Source organism: Plectropomus leopardus, chromosome 17, assembly GCF_026936395.1.
Source record: "Plectropomus leopardus strain MGB_pleo_1.0 chromosome 17, ASM2693639v1, whole genome shotgun sequence".
NCBI lineage: Eukaryota > Metazoa > Chordata > Actinopteri > Perciformes > Serranidae > Plectropomus > Plectropomus leopardus.
Window position 1 is genome coordinate 10775511 of NC_142192.1, and position 18871 is coordinate 10794381.

The 18871-nt window shown below is 38.8% G+C and overlaps 1 protein-coding gene across 1 annotated transcript in view; it reads right to left on the reverse strand.

The window, feature by feature from the left end:
- The window catches only part of atxn1a (ataxin 1a), a 135964-nt gene that overhangs the window by 67943 nt on the left and 49150 nt on the right, over nucleotides 1–18871 (reverse strand). Inside the window, exon 3 of the mRNA XM_042505915.2 lies at nucleotides 16995–17182. The gene's annotated coding sequence lies outside the window, so the exon portion shown is untranslated. The remainder of the gene's footprint in view (nucleotides 1–16994; nucleotides 17183–18871) is intronic.

The window sequence follows — 18871 nt, forward strand, 5'->3', positions numbered from 1 at the left end:
GAAAGACGAGAGAACACTAATAGCATACAGGAGGAGGAGTGTGTGTGTGTGTGTCTGTGTGTGTGTGTGTGTGTGTGTGTGTGTGTGTGTGTGTGTGTGTGTGTGTGTGTGTGTGTGTGTGTGTGTGTGTGTGTGTGTGTGTTAGTGAGTATGTGCAGCTATGACACGTTTGTATTCGTAATGATTTACAAGTGTGTGTGTGTCTTCTGCTGTCATTCACGGTGACCTGCAGCAGCAGGCGTTTCTGTTATGTAATCCTTGCTGTCAAACGTATTCACACACACCTCCGCACTCGCACACACACCCGTACGTACTGTATCATACACACACACACACACACACTTGCCAGCGCCTTCAAGCAGCTCAGAGGTTATTCTGGAGTCGTGGTGAGAAAACCCGGTGTGGTATCTCTGCACAATCAAGACAGGAGCGTTCCCTCCAACAGCACGTAAATAACTAACTAGTGTAATTAATGGTTCAATTATGAGGTCTGCTTTGCTCTCATATATACTAATGCTTCTTTAATTTCGGGACGACCTATTAAAAGTCTTCTATGAGGAATGTGTAAAACAGATATCATTTTCAGTTTAAAAAAAATGTTTTACTTTGCACAGTAACAGTGTTGACTCACCTCTCTATTTATGGCAGTCTATTTACACATGCATTTGATTCACTGTCCATTTTCCAGCCACAAACTCTGCTTTAACACATATTTAAGAATGTGACATGACAGCAGATCTATCCTCCCTCGCTGTGTATGTTTACGTAACCTCTCTTGCACCAGTCAACGCAGCCTGCAGTTATGTACAGTGGCAGGCTCACGGCATTGTGCTGCTCCGTGATGTGTACAGCACATTCTCTATCTGAGGCTATCACAATACTGTATGAAGTCCCACCAGAGTGTAGCACCGCAGCACTGAATTATTGCTGAGAAGGGGGCCGTGTTGTAAAATGCATTCAAGGTCCAAAGACATTTTATTTAAAGGAGAGATGGTGAAAATATGAAGAGGGCTATGAAGATTTATTTTCTTCTGTATAATTCAGCTGCCGATGCTATATGCATTTCTTCGGAGGCCAAATAATTTCTTCTACCAAGAGTTAGATACAGTGCACTTTCTTTTGGGCTAAAGATAAAAACTAGAATGTGGAGGCTTATGCAAACCCTTTATAATGTGTTGATAGATTGTTTTTAAATATATGTTATGTTATGTGTATATTGATGCAGATGTTGCCCAAAATATTCACCTTTGATGGTGGGAGGCACCTTCTGACAGGTGAAATTCCCCCTGACAGTGGGACTGACTGCAGTGACAGCTCTTGGCCTCTGATTAGCCACAAGTGAGAAGGTGTTGTCTGCATGTCTTTTGGAATATTATTTGTTCCTTCACCCTCTGATGAGGGTATAAGGACCAAAACATTGTTTATTTAAAAGAAGTTTATTGCAAGTAGTAATAGCACAATGTGATGGAACTCCTGTCTCTTATAATTGGGCTGGAGCTAAAATGAGGAAAGTTTATCAATTGATTAGTCAATCATCATCATAATAATAATAATTGCAGGGTTTCCCAAACAGTCATTTATTTGTGGCGGAACGCCCCAATTACAGTATTTGCCACCAGATATAGATTTACTATTTTTGGAGGAGCTTTACCGTTCATTAGATGCACTTCTGTTTTTTATATATATATATATATATATATATATATCTACAATTCTGAGAGTGCCACACTCACACACAGAGGAAATTGTCTGCATTCTCATGAAAACCATGCACCCCGCAGTCCAGCACTTCGTTAAAAAGTTTGCTTTAACTCCTTTTTGCAGAAGCTCCTCCTCCTATCCATCGATCTAATCTGTTCCATTCTGAATAATCCAACCACAAACTAATAGTCTATTCAATTCATCACCCTGCAACTCAAACAAAAATCATGAAGAGTTCTGCCTGGGCTGCATTCATGGAAAACCAGCAAAAAACCTCCAAAATCATGGAGGAAACATAGAATGATCAGAAAGGGACACAAACACACAAAAAGAAAGTTTGACGATACCACCACACACAGATTCTAATTATGTGGGGAACCTGGACCTGGAAACCATTTTGGGTAATTTAAGAAAAAATCCCACGTATTTGCTGGTTTCAACTTCTCAGATGTGAGGATGTACAGCTTTTATTTGTTATATATGACATTACATTTAATATTGTCATTATTTGGACTGTAAGTTGGATGAATTCAGCAATTTGATGGTGTCTTTGAGCTCTAGAAAACTGTGATCAGCATTTCTTTGGGATGGTAACAGAGCTAGAGCACCAGAAACAAATGCAGAGTGGTCATGGTTGATTCTTTTTTTGTTAGTGTGTACAAACAAATAGCTTAAGTTTGAAAATCTCTCAGGTTGAAAAATGTCTGCTGGCTATCACCCTGGATGATTCCATTAAAATCCCTCAACCGAAGCCCATCTGCCATTGTTATACCATTCAGGAAGCCACAGGGCGCCACATTAGCCCCAAGTTCACTCTGTTCCCCCAAGTGAAGGAAAACTAGTTTGGCTCAATGGGCTATTAGCCCACACCTCTCCACACATAAAAGGATTGAGTACAGCAGCATAAGTGGAGAGTATATGGGGATACTCGTAAGTGGCCATCCATCAGTTCTGCTGTACAGACTGCACTAACACTTCTGTGATGGCGGGAAGGCTTGGTATATATATATATACAGCAATATACAGGACAAGAATAATGGAGTGATATTTTGAGAGAGACAGCCAGAATCCAAAGGTAAAACCTTTTTTTATATATAAGTTCATTCATATAACACAATTAAGGTGAGACACCTCTGGTGAAATTACTTTTTTCATGCACTGGTGGGATTTTAGGATATTTTGCTTCCATATCATGTCTTCTTTCAGACCACTGGAATTAAAACTTTAAAAATACACATTAAGGTTTTATTTTAGTTCAGATTTCTGTTCTGGAAATATATGCAAAAAGCACATATTTAATTAGTTAACCTCTAAAATGTAAAATTTCAAAAGAAAACTTAAAAAATACAAAGAATAATTATGTTAATGTAGGAATCAAGTAGGGACATTTCATGGTGGTATTAAATGGTTAATTTTTTTCCCCTAGTGTCTTTTTTTTTGTTTAAAAAAACAAACATACAATACGTATCTTTAAATGCTGTTTTCTCTAAATTAGTTTTTCCTCGCAATCAGAGCAAAAAATCTCAACATTAGTGGCACTTACACACTCCAGATGTTCCAGTTTTATTCTTATCTGTATCCTAATGGTCTTTACTGAGGGTTTATTTAATACATCATTCATATTTACATTTTATTCCTAAAAAAAAAAAAGAAAAGATAACTGTGGACAGTATTTTGTGATTTATGGGGTGGTAAAAAAAAAGAGATGGACAAAATTCCCTCTATAAAAAATCTAAAAAAAAAAATAAAAAATTTTGAATTTTGAACCTGGTTTTATCAAATGCTCATATTTTTGGTTTGGAAATATATATGTTAATAAATGCATATTTAATTAGATAATGGCTCATTTGCATATTTTACAAACTATATCTATAATCTATTTCAATCTTTACCCTATTCACACCAAAAAAAATCAGTGTTGACCAAAGTGCACAAGTGCACAAGTTAAAATGAATGCTACAACAACAGCGAATAAAATCACTTAGTATAAAAAAACAAGCATAAGAAGAATAACAAAATAACTGCTAGATGTAGATCTAGATGCTAATGTAGATCTGAAAATGTCCACACAATAATATATAGTACTAACATTAGCTCACTAATAAAAAAAATACAATTGTGAGCACAACAGACATGTTTCTTATTGTGTGAGCAGAGCTGTATATATAAATAAGTTTAACTAAAAACTTAATTTCTCTCTGTGCCTCCTGTAAGTCAGCCTGATTGGTTTTCTCAAGGTAATTCTCACAGAAGGTAGGAAGGTAGGAGGCAGTGATTGGAGCTGAACTCCACTGAACTGAACTGCTAAGGACAGCAGCAGATCACGAGCTTAAACTTGCCAACCAATTTGCCAATTACAAACACCACTTAGTGTCTGCTCAGCCATGCCAACCACAGAATAAAAGGGAATTGACATTGGCTGTTAATGTCACAGTGTTGCAAGGGGGGTATAAGAAAGGGAGACGAGAGGAGAGTGTAGCAAAGTCAGTGGCAAGGAGTTAGAGAGCCATGACGATAAAAGAGAAATAGAGACGCACAGAAAGATGAAAAGGAAAGAAAAATGAAGGGAAAGTTGACTAAGAGGTGAAAAGAGAAGAAGGAAGAGAGGCAACAAGGCAGAGCGCCGGAGTAACATACAGAGAGGCAGTGAGATATGGAGAGCAAACTGTAGGTGGGAGCGAGTGGGTGGTCAGAAAGATGGCACTTTATCATATAGCCAAGTTGTAAAAGCAATAAGCTTTCTATAGGTCTCAGCATAAGGACTTCCTAGGCCCCACAAAGGCCATCCCCATTCATCTCACTAAAAGCTGAAGTTGCTGAACTGAGCTCAACTGCTCCTGGAGGGAAAGTGTTTGTCATCATGAACTCCTGACTACATCGGAACATCAAGGCATACAATGATATACTAAAACACCTGGGAACGCATGCCACTTTGCTTTTTTGCTTTTGAGTTGAGGTTTGCTTTTTTTCATGTCATCATTTTACACATGAAAATGATAGGGCTGCCCCTTGAAAGCCAGAGATTCAGATTATCAGTCAGACATTCCCTCAATCATTTTGGTCCCCAGATTTTGCTATGGAGTGAGTGCTCTTGACTTTAATGCTACCTTTTGATAAAACGTAGCAGCAGACGTGCTGACAGTGGCACAGAGGAGGAGAGAGAAAAGAACTGCTGCTTAAAGATGGTGAATTTACAGTTCACAGCAACCTAATACAATATAGTCTCGGGCTTTAGTGTGATATCTTGTCTCAGCAAAAAATGTTGTTGCACCATAAACTTATAGTTTTATAACGTATTACGGCAGAGCCCAATCAGACTTTAAAATCTGTACGGAAAACAAAACAAATAGTCACATTTTCATTGAATAGCCAAATCTGATTTGACTGGCATAATTCTGAGTTGGGTACAGCCCTAAAACTAAAGAAAAGCAAAACTTGGGTATTTTTTCTTTAGAAATGTGATGTTGTAGAACTTGTGACCTTTTCAAAGTCTACAGTAAAACAATTTTCCTGGCATTTTATGACCATTTCAGCTAATCAGTGTTCGCATCCAAATGAAGCACACGTTTTAACCAAATTTTAAGACAACTGGCAAAAGACAATGTGAATTTATGCACTTTTCCATCCACTGATGTTATGTAAAAATGGGAGTTGGTTCATCAAGATGAGCAGTAGGTGATGCTACCTCTCCAATGAGGTGCCACTGCAGAAGTGGGCGCTGTGAGATAGCGTTATGAGAAGAGCAGCAGTCAAACCTAAAATGAAGGAAAGCATTGGATTATAATAATAAAGAGCAAACTGGACAATAGAAGTGGAGAGTTTTAGAAGACTAATATTATAGTTGTTAGAGCTAGCTCTTGGAAGAGTTTTGGTAACAGCACTGTGTGCATAAGCGCGTTAAAAGCCATCCAGAGACGACTAAGAGCTTTTTAGTGGCCTATACAATGACGGTATATCATTTATTTGCTGTACCTGTTTCAATAACATAAATAAGGCTCCCACACATTGCCATGGACAAAATTTTTTAAAACCTTTCTATGACTTTTTAAGGACTCATCATAAACAAAAAATGTCTTGGCTCACTTTCCAGGCTTTTTTCAACCGTATCAGATCCAAACTCTAGTATCAGCTGAAGGGAGAGACAAAGAATGGGGATAAAATTAAGAAACGCACCTGATGGTAAAACAAAATTGACACACATCTGCATATTTTAGAGCTATGTTATGTCAGCAGCTACAGAAAATAATTTGGCATAATGTTACATTATGTAGAGGGTTATCTAACGGAGATTACTGTAACAATTTCATTACGCACAACAAAATTGCATGACTTTTCCAAAACTTTCAACAATTCTTACTAATTAAAGATTTTTTGCAATAAATGTTTTTTTTTGTTGTTTTTTTTTTTAATTTTGGCATTTCCAGTCTATAATGCACAAATTTAAAATGTGCATAAAAAGAGGTAGATGGAAATGCACCTAGTGTAAGGGTGTGTCGTGTCAGGTTTCATAGACATTCTGTGCATACCAACCATGAAAAACTATCATAATCAAATTGCTCGTAAAAGGCAACAGGAAATTAGTAGTTCCTTGATTATACAGATGACATTTGTGCCAAGAAACTATACAGGTACCTCAACTGACAGAGTAATCTGTAAATTATCTCATTTGCATGACTTGTCGGGCCTGTGTGCAGGTAATTATCGTCCTCTGATGTGATCACTCCCGCCAGTCACCACACACCCGTCCCCTTCAGATCTCCCCTATTTCCTCTTCTCCCTTGTCTCTCTCTCTCTCTCTCTCTCTGCACACTTATACTGGAGGTGTGATTGCATTAAGCCGCAGAGAGCGAGGGCATCCCCGGGGCCGCGGTAATGCACAGAACAGAATGTACAGAGTAGTGACTGTGAAGGAGAGCAAGAGAAAGGTTGGAGTGGGGGGCATCCATTACTATAATCATTTTACCTCACTTGGAAAGGTGGCTCTCAAAGCCGCTGCCATGAAAGGAAGAAGACCAAGAAGACAGAGAGAGAGATGAGTGGAGGAAAAAGCCTCTCATGGCTGTTAGTAAATCTAAAGCGCAACTTCATTTTTCAACCTTTATTGCTTTCTCTCACGAGCACCCAGAGCATCCACACAATAACCAAAGACATTTCAGTGGTATATTAGTGTCCCCGTAGCGCGTTTGTAATATCCTTTAGGTATCCTGAGACGTGCATTTTCGATGATAGCAATTAACAAGTCCAGTCAAAGCTCGACAGCAAACACAGCTTTAAACATTAGTCACTTTTCAGGTTAAAACGCACAAACCATAAATCAAAAGTGCTAATTTTCTCAACCTGCTTACAACCAACCGGTGAATTCCTACAATGAATACAATAAAACAAATGCCACACAAAAAGCAATAAGTTGCCTCCATGAAAACAATGAGGGATATCTTTCAAAGTGGGGGCGGAGGACAGGGAATACCCTGAAGGAATAACATCTAATGCAATCAGATCGCTCTGGCCAATTAGACGGCGCTAGCCCAGCCAGAGATGATGTCAGTCATCATTACTCATTGCTTAATGCCATGGAGCAAAAGGGAATCAAGAGCAAACAAAGAAAAGAGCAACAAAAGTGGGTTGGAGTTGGGAAGGACAGTGGATTAATCACGCCGAAAGCAGACTTATTTGAATAATGGCACCCACACAGAGTAGAATAACACACACACACTTCTCTTTAGTTCCTAAAACACACACTTTATCAAGCTCTTAAATACCAATTTAAGAGTAAGCGCTTGGTTACATTAAGTCACTCTAACAAAGATACAGTACACGCCACAAAAATGCAGACACAAGCATCCGCCCCCATCCCCTCACACACACACACATTTGCAGACACACAGAATGTTCCAGCACATGTATGGTTCATTAGTAACGACCTACAGCAACATGTTTTTCCATGCTGCTGGCCAAATTCCAGTCAATACCCCGCAGCTTCACATGACATTTCACAGCTCTCTTACATCTGCGTTCAGCATGTTGTGGTGCACAAACACAAACTACCTCTTACATACATACGCCCCCGCCACTGTCCAGTATACACACGCACAGATGCAGACACGTATAGATGAAGGTATATGCTGTATTAACACAACAAACATGCTGACAGGCATGCACAACTACACACTTGCAGAAAGACACACACAGTGATGTTTATCAGGGCTGTGTTATGGAACACGGAGGTTGAGCCAAGCAGACATACACACATTGATTAGCTCCTATGGGGGAAGCCACTGGCCCCCTGTATGATTATTAAACCTGACTTCAACATCCCTCTCTTGTAAACAGACGGCACCTGTATGAAACATCAGGAGCTGCTGCAGAAGTTTACTGTAAAATTGTTATTTGATTTTTATTTTGTGGTTCTCAGAACACAAAGAGCCTTTTTTTCACCCTCTGAAATACTCTTTTATGAGTCTATCAACTGTGCACAAAAAAACTGCTGTTTTTATCAATACTATGACATAACTACTTTGTCTGGCAATAGAGAAGGACAGAAGATGTATTGTGCTGCTGTGCGGCGGAGCATTGCAACCTTGCAAAAAGGTGTATAAAACAGCTTCTGGTCTGGACCACATATAAGGTTGCTTGGTATTAAAACTGGATTGTGAGTGATTTCAATGTAAATTTGTTGGAGTGACTTAATTAAAACCAACATATATAAATATAAACTTTTTTTTGCTCTTTGTAACTCTAATTACAAGTGAGGAAATAGAGTATTCACAGTGCATGTAATCTGCTTGAAATTCATATACAATTTTTTTGTGCTTGAATATCCAATCATCACTTCAGTGAATGTCATGTAAGAGAGGCAACAAAAAACAAATGGAATGGTCAGAGTTATGATATCGACATTTAAGTGTGTTGATTGATTACACTAAGTAACATGCATGAAAGTTTCCCACCTTAAAAGCTGCCGACAGTAGCCTTTGAGTGACACAGTGGATTAAATTACTTTGTCTCAGTCCATAGTTGCTAACTTTTCACTAGTAAAAAGGAAAAGCATCCTTTCATTTTACTGTTATAGTTGCCTAACGTGTGTAAACTGGCCACTGTGGGAACAGTCATTACATAACCTTAAAACTAAACATAACTTAACAGTTGCATGCGCGTTATAAATCCAGCCCTACAGCCCTGGAAACACAGGTATGCACATGGCAACCAGACCATCTAAATGCATGCATCATGTTAGTTTGTAACTAGGAATGGGACCAAATGAAAATTTCATGTCATGAAAATCTCAGCTCAAATCAGTTTGAGTAACAATATTATTGTGATTATCAACAAATGCTTAAAACTCTTTAAATAGTACTAAAACATACTGGAATCACTTTACCTTACATTTTACTGAGAAACAAATATTTGTTTTGCATCACAGATAGGACTCAAATCCTTTCCTAGAGAACATCATTTCTATTGAAAACAAACTATGTTAAGAAGCCAGGCTTTTCATCTATTTGATAGGCTTCATGTCTTTTGAAAGGAAATATGCCAATGATCTCTTGAGATCTTCTCCGTTGTAGGAGAGTGGCGCATATGCAGCCTGTTTTTGCAAAGTCTCTTTAATTGTTGGTTGCTCAGCAGTCTCTTTGGGTGCAATATTCACGATTATTCAGATAGAGAAAATTCATCACGATCGACTTATTGTGTATTGGTAAAGATTTTCAATCATCCATGTCATGGTAATTCTAGGTGCTAAATCAAAAGTAACTGCACTTGCTTTAGTTTCTTGAAGACGTTTAACCTCTCATCTAAAAAGCCTCTTTAGTTCAGATCTGATGAGGCCTCTTGGATGAAAGCGTCTTCGAGAAACTCAAGTCCAATGATTTAGCACCTATAAAAACTTATTGTGTGTTTTTTATTGTAATCTGCAATTCAACCTTTAAAAAAATGTAATGTATTTAATGTATTATCCTTTTCTTTCTTCGTGTCAGTTGCATGACGTCACACTAAAAGCTTGTTAAAGCAAGTTAGTAAGTTAAATCTGATTTATATAGCTCGTTAAAAACTTTCTAGTTCCGGTATCGTCTCTTCTGCACTGCTGACTCTTCCATCTCGAGACAGTATTTCTTATTTTCTAACATTCATACAAATCTGTGAAATATCCTAAAAAATGCCCTCTTTCCTTCTCTCTTGTTAAGAGTTGCTACACACACAATAGGCAGCCCCAGGTCCGCTCTTTTGAGAACGTCACTCTTTTCATTCTCTCCTCCACTCTGCATTTCTCTGCCTGCTCTCCTCTCTACCTCTCTCTTCTCTTAGTAATCCAGAAAAAAAAGAGCAGTCTGGATGAACTCTGCGACACTGGGCAAGGTAATTAACTAATTGCTTAGTGTGCAGAGACAGCCACAGTATGTGTGTGTCAGAGAGTGTGTTTGGGGAGAGGGGCAGCATGATAAGTAAAGACGACGAGACAAAACTGAGACTGAGTGAGACACTCGGGAGGCGGGCGGTAATAGAGGACAGACGAAACAAGGCAGTCAGAAGAAAGGAAAGGAAAAGAGAGATACAAAGAAAATAGGATGAATCAGTGTTAAAATGTGTCTTGATTTAATCATTTCTCCCTGTCTGTGGCCAGTACCACATTAGAAGTTTCATTTTAATATGCAAGTTACCACTCAATTCTTTTCCTTGTCTCTCGTCATTCTTTTACTCCCGTATTAGCCGTCCCTTCGCACGACTCCCTTGTCCTCATGTATCTTACTTTCCCCCTGCCCCTCCCTCCCTCTCTCTATCTCTCTCCCTGCTTCATTCCTGGGCAGCTGCTGTAGCAGTTGGCAGTCTCAGGTGTGTGTATATGTGTGTGTGTGTGTGTGTGTGTTTCCCCTTGCTCTCCAAACCCAATTCAATCCCACTATGAGAGCAGGGGCCCAGATCAAATAAAGCAGAGCGCAGCTATTACAAGGAAAGAGAGAAGGGGAAATCCATGCTCACACACAGAGAGACAGAAGGGACCTTTCCATTTACTCAGGTTGCTTAACCCTCTGAAGGCAGCAATTTGCACAGAATGTAACAGGTGTGTTACTACAGGAAACTTATGAGTGGAGTTTAAAGGAATTTCTTGTATTAACTAGGGGTGGGACAAAATATCGATATTGCAATATATTGTGAGACGTTAACGGTACACTGGCACCAAATATCTATATTTTCATTAAAACATACAGGCACTCTAAACTCTAAAGTGAACAGCAGAGGAAGATGGGGAAGAAGAAGAAAAAACAAACACTCACAGAGCAAAGAATTGCGGACAGCAGCGAAAAACAAATCAGTAGCTGCATCCCAAGTCTCCGCCGGGCCACACTGCCTGCATGAGCAGCATGTGTGCGTTGCAGAACTTATTTTTTATATTTTGGTGCCTGTAATAACAGATTAGAGCAGCCACACTGAGCACACTCTCTGCTACTCAACTGCTGAACATCTAGAGAAATAGACTCTCACCAATTTTTACGTAGAGACATGCACGGTTTTCTGCAAAAATGGACAGTGAACATGGAGTTTTAATGGTCATACTGACTTTATACCTCCTTTCACTACAGTTTCAATGTTTTTTTCCCATCACAGACATGAAGAAATACAAATACATCTACTTTACTCAACTTTTCCCATCTGTGTTTAAAAATAAAAGCTCTCTGACAACGTTTCTCTTTATAGAATCCCATTAGTTGTTAACAAAAGGCATTTTATTGTGAAAAATTTGCAGGGCCATGTTGTTGACAATACAATGGCTTGCAAGGCCCCATAAATGAGTGGAATATGTGCTATGTGCTATATAAATGTGGAAATACAGCAGTATCACACCAACTCCAGAACGGTTCTGCTTTTTGGCAGTTTGGCCTTTTGCATTTTTACACTGGAATGATGCCTCACGTCATGGAAAAGTCTCAGTCAGTGTGTGTAAGAGGCACTATGCTAAGATTATGCACTTTGTTGTGTGTTGTTTCATTTCAGTTGTCAAATTCCTTAATGCAGTGAATAAAACCATAAGTACTGCTTTTTGCCTTTTGAGGGGTATTTTTTCTTCTTTAGTAACAAATGTTGTGATATATCGTAGATGAATTATCTCGCAATATATTGATTATCGAAGAATCGCAATATCATGAAAGTATCGCATTATGAGTAACAATGTGATTCCCATCCCTAGTATTAACGCCAGCTTTCAGCAGGCCGCTGGATCAACATAAACTTTTCTGATGTTAGGCTGAGTTTATTTTAAAGTGAGCATTTGTTCAAGGACTGATACCCCCTGGCATTGTTGGACATCTAAAGGCTCTTGTGAAGCTTTATTATAGGGAGAGCATTGCAGGGTTAATTGGTAATTTGACATCTTTGAGATTACTGTGAGCCATTGCTGCAGGCTGCATTGAGTCTCACCAAGAGAAAGTGGGTGGGAGTAATTTCAGTTTCAAATGAAAAAAAAAAAAATCAATCTCTGAAAATTGATTGAATCCATATAAAGCTGTCAGATTTCCCCTGCAAGACATAAATAAGTTTACTCGTTCTCCCGTATCACAGCCCAGTTCTGCAATAATGAAATCAAAGCCAAGAGTATTTTGCAAACATGCCCCGGGGATTATCTGAATTTAAAGTTACAGTTGGCCAGTAATGTAAGACAGTTAATGAGCAGATCAATGTGATGCTCCCAGTCTAGAAACAGCAGACAGGGCTGATTCTGTTCCTTGTTTCTGTAAATCCTGACCATTTAGGTGACAGGACTCAATTTGGCTACAAACACAAAGTGGTAAAACAATGGTAAACTAGTAAGGTGGTGTGTGACCAGGTGTGTCTGGGGGGTTTTAGGTGGGGTACAGAAAGTGCAGGGCAGTGTGACCAGTGTGTATGCCAGTAGATAAACAAAGAGGAGTTAAATCTAACCCAATTGTTTCTTCATTGCAGATTCTGCAGTTCAATATGAGACCGAACTTTTCTATGGATGTCTGTCTTTGTGCCACGACAAAAAGGCAAAATTTGGCCTGCAGCAGAGGGGTCAGGCCTATGTTTAGCTTAGCCAGTTGCCAGAGATACCTTTTGCAATGTGATGTTGTTGATGACTAGCAGCCATTGAGAAAAGTCCTAACTTAGTTAAAAGTTAGGAGTTTGAGTCAAATGTGCACCAAAAACATTAGGCTGATAGGTTCAGTAGTTTGCAAGATCAGCTGGGGACAGACAGATGCACGTATACAGACACACACACACACACCCTTAAATTCCCTTAAAAGAAAAGCTCAATTAAACCCCACAGCCCTGTGCAATAATTACAAACTGTCTCCAGTCAATTTAACAGATGACACTGTTCTTTCCAAATATGCAAAGCCTATTACAAAGAAAAAAATAAGAATGTATGCCAAATCATTACCACTTTTTGTGTTAAATATACACAAATTTCATCATTTTTGGCAATTCTGGCTAGGCAAACCTGTTAACTTGCATAAGAATACTCCACCAACTTACAATAACTTAATGTAGGGCACCTTTAATCTCAAAACAGTGAGCATCATTTTGCTATGGTTTGCAGATTAATCAATGTTTCCTAGAAAAGGGGTGAAACGATGTGCAACAGGTTTTGAAGTATGTTTTCTCCCATTTGGTGGTGTGTCAGAGGTTTATCTAATCAGCAGCAGTGCGTATATAAACCAAATCTTGGTAAATCTTTACTTACTGTATCTAAATATTTTGTTTTTATGTGACACTTCCTTTGGCAATGAAGATACTAGTTATCCCAAAATGAAGCCTCATTTAATTAAACTGAATAAACCCTGCAGTACTAGCAGGCTGTGCACCTGCTTTACACAGAAGGATGTTTAACGCATGACCGTTTCTGTTTAAATATATCTTTTGCTACATTTTGTCAGAGCTAAACTCAGCTCTCTTTGCACATTGAACATCACAGTATATTAAAAACAGTGATTTTTTTAAAAATGCAGCTGGGAAGAACAGCTCCAGTCCAACAACGATCTGTCAATAATATAACTTGACATGGGATTTTCCAAAAGTATACAGGCACTGCGAGACAAATCATTATTAGAAGAAAATCCTCTGGTTGATCTTGTTTTTCATATTGCTCTGCCCTAAACACAAAGTCTTTATAAAAAAGATATTTTTAAAAAAAAAGATAAATTAAAAAGTAAAATAGCTCAGATGTGGCAAAAACAACAATATGTATTGTTTCTCAGAGTGGATTCAACGTAAAAATCATATTAGAGTGATCAATCGTTAGAACACACAAGCAAACCACAAGCCACATTAGCACCAGCTCAACTCCCACTCATAAAAAGTACAGTATTACTTAATAGTGTGATTATTCTGAAGTTGAACTTGCTGTAAACCTTACCAAACACATTAACACATTTGTTAAATGTTGGGCGATTGGATTCTGACTCTACATCCTCAACAGGCGGCGAGACAACAATGGATCCATCCCCTATATACAGACTGACAGACTGTATATGGTTCCCCCATTAACATCCATTTTCTGACATGTGTTGATCGCCACGACTTGCCGCCCAGCGTCATTGTTTGAGCTTCGAGACTGTCAGCCCTCCATCTGCTCATTTCGGAGGCTTTTTTTGCTAAGAGAAAGGCGACTGTCAACAGCGCATTTACAAAAGAGAGGGGGAGCAGAAAGAAGCAGGGGGTGTAAATGTGTAATTTCCATTCAACAAGACTGATGGGTGAAGAAAGGAGGAGACGGGGAGGAGAAAGGAGAGAGGGAGGGAAGGAAGGGCACAGAGAGGTTGAAACTCTGTGAGTGAGAAAACATAAAAAAATTACTTGGAAGGCTACTTTATATTCAGCATTTTTATTTAATTACCTACTTTCCTTGCATTTGTTTCATCTAAATCTTACCTTTCCTTTATACTTTCTCTCAGAAGGTCTCTTTATTTCATGCCCCCTCTTTGCTACTGCGCTCTGAATTGGTACAAAGTTAATTTAATAAACTAATTAGTCCGTACTTCAAAACATATTTGTATAGTTATGAAGATAAGTCCCTGAGCACGCTGAGGTACCTCACAGCTGAATCTAATGATGCTGTTGGTAAGTCAAGTACAACCGTACATTGCTGAAGGGTGATAAACAAAAAACTGTGGAGTCACAAGCAGGTATGCTGCAACTGGGACTCAGAGGACACTTCTCTTTGGGTTAAGGGTTCTTTTTTTAACCAATTAGTCATCTGAATATCAGCAGTTTAATCGAAAATTGGAAAAATGAAATCCAGTCTGTGCTTTGGGTGTGTTTGTGTGTATCTTTTTCTCTCATTTAATGCATCTTCCGTAAAGATAACCCCATCCGAGACATGAGGCGCAGCAGGAGGCAGAGGAGACAAGATTGGTCACAGCAGAGTTTTAGGACAGAGGAGACGAAAGGACATGAGTGGAGTAAGAGATGCGTTCAATGAGACGAAAGGCAAGGATTGGCTTCCTCACTGTTCTCAGTAAGCCCCTCTATTCATTCGACTCTCTCTCATAGGGGGCAGGAAGCTTCGACACACAGCTGGTGAGACGGAGATAAAGGACCGACGGAGGAGCTTCAATGGATACAGTGGAGGGTGAAGATACAGAGAGGAGGAGGAGAGGAGACAGCTCAGATACAGAATGGATAGAGACGAAGAGGAGGGGAGAGAGTTTGGAAGAAGAGAAAGTTGAGAGACATCAGAGGGAGGGTCAAGAAAACAATCAAAAGACAAATCAAATGAATACAAGAAGAGAGGAGGAACGGATAGGAGCTCAGACAGACCCAGAAAAGTTCATCCTCTAGACCACAGAAAAATACATAAACCAGAATACTTAAAAAAGCATATCACTTCTTCTTATATATGGTGGTGTAATATAACAAAGTAATAATGCTTTGTTACAACTGTTAAGGTTTTTCGGGGAATAAAGTATTTTACATTTCTGTCAACTTTTACTTTTACTCCACTACATTTCTTACATGAAATGTATATTTTTACTCAGCTAGCTTTCCTCTACGCATCTTGGTTGCTTACTATAAAGTAAGGAATGAGGGGAGGATGAACAGAGGAATGAAGGAATGAGAGGAGAACTGGATATTGTTTGTGAAATCCTTTAAGTTGTGAGGAGGACCTTGTTTTTATTCAAGTGTAATGTATGTTTAATTTTCAGGGTGGTGTGCATTACTTACTTTGTATTACCAGCATTCACTTATTACAAATAAGAACAAGATACATTGTTGCCTCTTAGTTCTGGTCCTTTTTGTGTTCATACTGTCTTTCGACTAATGAACCAAGAGGTGTAAGTATGATGTTACATATAGTCATATGGACAGTTAACTAATTTCTTGGACAGTTTCTATAAATGTCATTCTGCATCATCAGCATTACATGCAGTGGGATTACATGTACATGAATAATCTGCTCATGAGGCTTATCCCGGTTATGATCATATTCTGGATATGGTATTTACATGAGCACAGAGAAACTAGGTTATTCACCTTACGTGTATACATCAGAGTACTCCAGTTAGCATATTTGAGTTTTTCATTGACAGAAAATGGTGTTTACATGGTCAAAAACATAAACGCGTACTCCAAAAAATCAATGATAAATGGGTTATTCATGTCCATGTAAAAGCAATGATGGACTCATACTGAAAAATCTTCTTCTGTTGAGCAACAGTGGGTCAGGCAGCACTTTGCTACATCTCATGTATTTCTCTTTTCAGGTATCACATGAGAGATGACAGAAAAAAATTGCAACTGGAGCTAGTATGTGATGAATTAACACAAACATTTAGAAACATGCTTAAAAAGGGGGTTTGCAGAGTACTATTATGACTGAATAATGACTCTGTGGTCACTACGTTTCGCTGTCAAAATCTGCTGAAGTACAATCAATCGACAAACCACGTTTTAATTTCTTTTAACTTCCTGATTGATTGGAGAAAATCCCAGCAAATCCCATCAAATGCTTATGAATATGTGTTACCATGGTTACCAAATGATCTTGCATATATTTATGCATCTCTTATGCAGGCTTATATGATCAATGCATTACAGGTTCCCCATCAGCAGATGGATTTAACAGCAGTTTAGCTTTTGAATTCATGTTAAAGTCATATATAAATTCACAGGACTCCTTGGTTGCTCCATTTTGGTGCAGTTCGTTTGTTTGTGATGTGAAAGCTGAGTTTGATTGGCAGCTTTCACACCAGCCAAAACAAACCGCACCAAACAGGCAAATGCAACAGAGTTTGTTGGACTGAACCAAACACAGTATGGATAAGAAGCTTCGGTCCTACCTGAGCAGAGGAGGCAGAGCTACTTGGGCGGAGTAGGTGGAGCCTGCTGCTCAGTTGAGAGCTGACAACCGACTGAAGCTGCAATTCTTGGTGTGAAGTCTGGATCTCTCCACCAATGGGAGGGAAGCGTTCCGGGTGCCTGCGCCGACTGTCCACGTCTGTCTGTCTGCAGGTGCTGTTACCATTCCCTGCAGGGAAACACAGAGATGGAGATAACGTTAACACTATTCTCAAAGTGTTCCTTACTGTATTCTACTATTTCTCCTGCATGATTATTGCTTGTTCTAGCTCAATTATCACTACATAATAACCAAATCCCCTGCTATGCAATTAACCTTCAGCCAACTGTTATTTTCCACAAAATGATCTGTGTTCAGTTTTAATGACAGTTGTGCAGACTATTATGTGAGGTAGAGACACTCAGACTACTACTAATATGCTCATTTATATAAGTATTTCACTGCTGGAAAGATGGTATTTTCATAAAATTATGGCTGTCTATGCAGAAGAAAGATGCAAACACTTTTGAAATTGGTGCTACATGACCAGAAAAAACAGTGAAAAACGACTGTGGTATTCACTTTTGCTCAAGAGGTAGAAAACAACTACCATAATGCACAGCGCCGGACTGAACCAACAAACACAGGAACATAAAAAGGAACATAGATACATTGTTATATACAGTATTTTGCTACCAACACACTCCTTTTCGATGGTGATGAAAGATCCGTGTTAAATAATTCTTAAATATTCCTTGATGACACAGCTCATCCAACATTTTTGTTGTTTTATATTTTTGTCAAACTGTTTTTCTATTCAGCCAGATAAAGAATTACAGGTGTCCATCTCTGCATAAAAACATCCTATTTCATGTGCAACTGTGCATTCATTTCTTTCATTATGTACGCCTGTACACCTCTGAGTCAACTGTTTCATTGTAGCAGGTTGATCTTGCAACCCAGAAATAGTTGCCATTTATATATAATAAAGCGGATTCAAAGTAAATCAACATCTAAAGAAAAGCATATACAGTAAAGTTAAGGAGATACAAGTGGCATATGCAACGGCTGTTTATACAAACATATATGGTTACTTAAGTGACTAAATGTGTGTAAATACTGATAGATACAACTTGTTGACTTTGGATGCATGTTTTTTGTCACCACAGTCGTACTTTATACAGTGTCCCACAGAGATCAACGGAGTCTAATGCTCAAAAGTAACATCCATGCTAGTAGTCGTTGTTCAAGCCTATATGACTTGTGCATCTGTAAATGTGGCTGTGATTTCGTACAGTGGCTATCACTGGTTCCCTGTTGTGCTATTCCCTCTCTCACTCTCTCAGGAGTATTCAGAACAAACACCCATGCTATTTATACACTGACGCCCCATCGGCATGGCAACCACGCTTTGTTTACCCGCATGAGACACTGGTTAGAGGCGTGTGTCCTCCTTTTTTCAAAAACTAAAAACATAGTCATTTGGAGGCATTTAGGTCTCTTTCATGAACTTGGCTCACTGTGTGGTGAGGACAGTGTTTCACTTTGACCAAATGCCTCCAGCCAACTGAGAGCTATTATGATGAAATGGAAGCTGGTAAATAAAACTAGGATTTCTCTGGAAACAAAATTTAGTTTGTTTAGTTTGTTTTCCTGTTGTCTAGTTCATAGCCTGACAGACTTGTTGTTAAAATGTAATTACATTTTTTAGCTACAAATAGTTATTTGGGTTTTTTTTCTTTAAAGCACTGAACAGCAACAAAATTTGTCATTAAAGATACACTGATTCAACACCATTTCATAGAAACTGATATTTAAAGAGGGTTGGTGGGGGCATCTGCAGTGAGGGTTTAAGGACACAGGGATGTCATGTGTTGT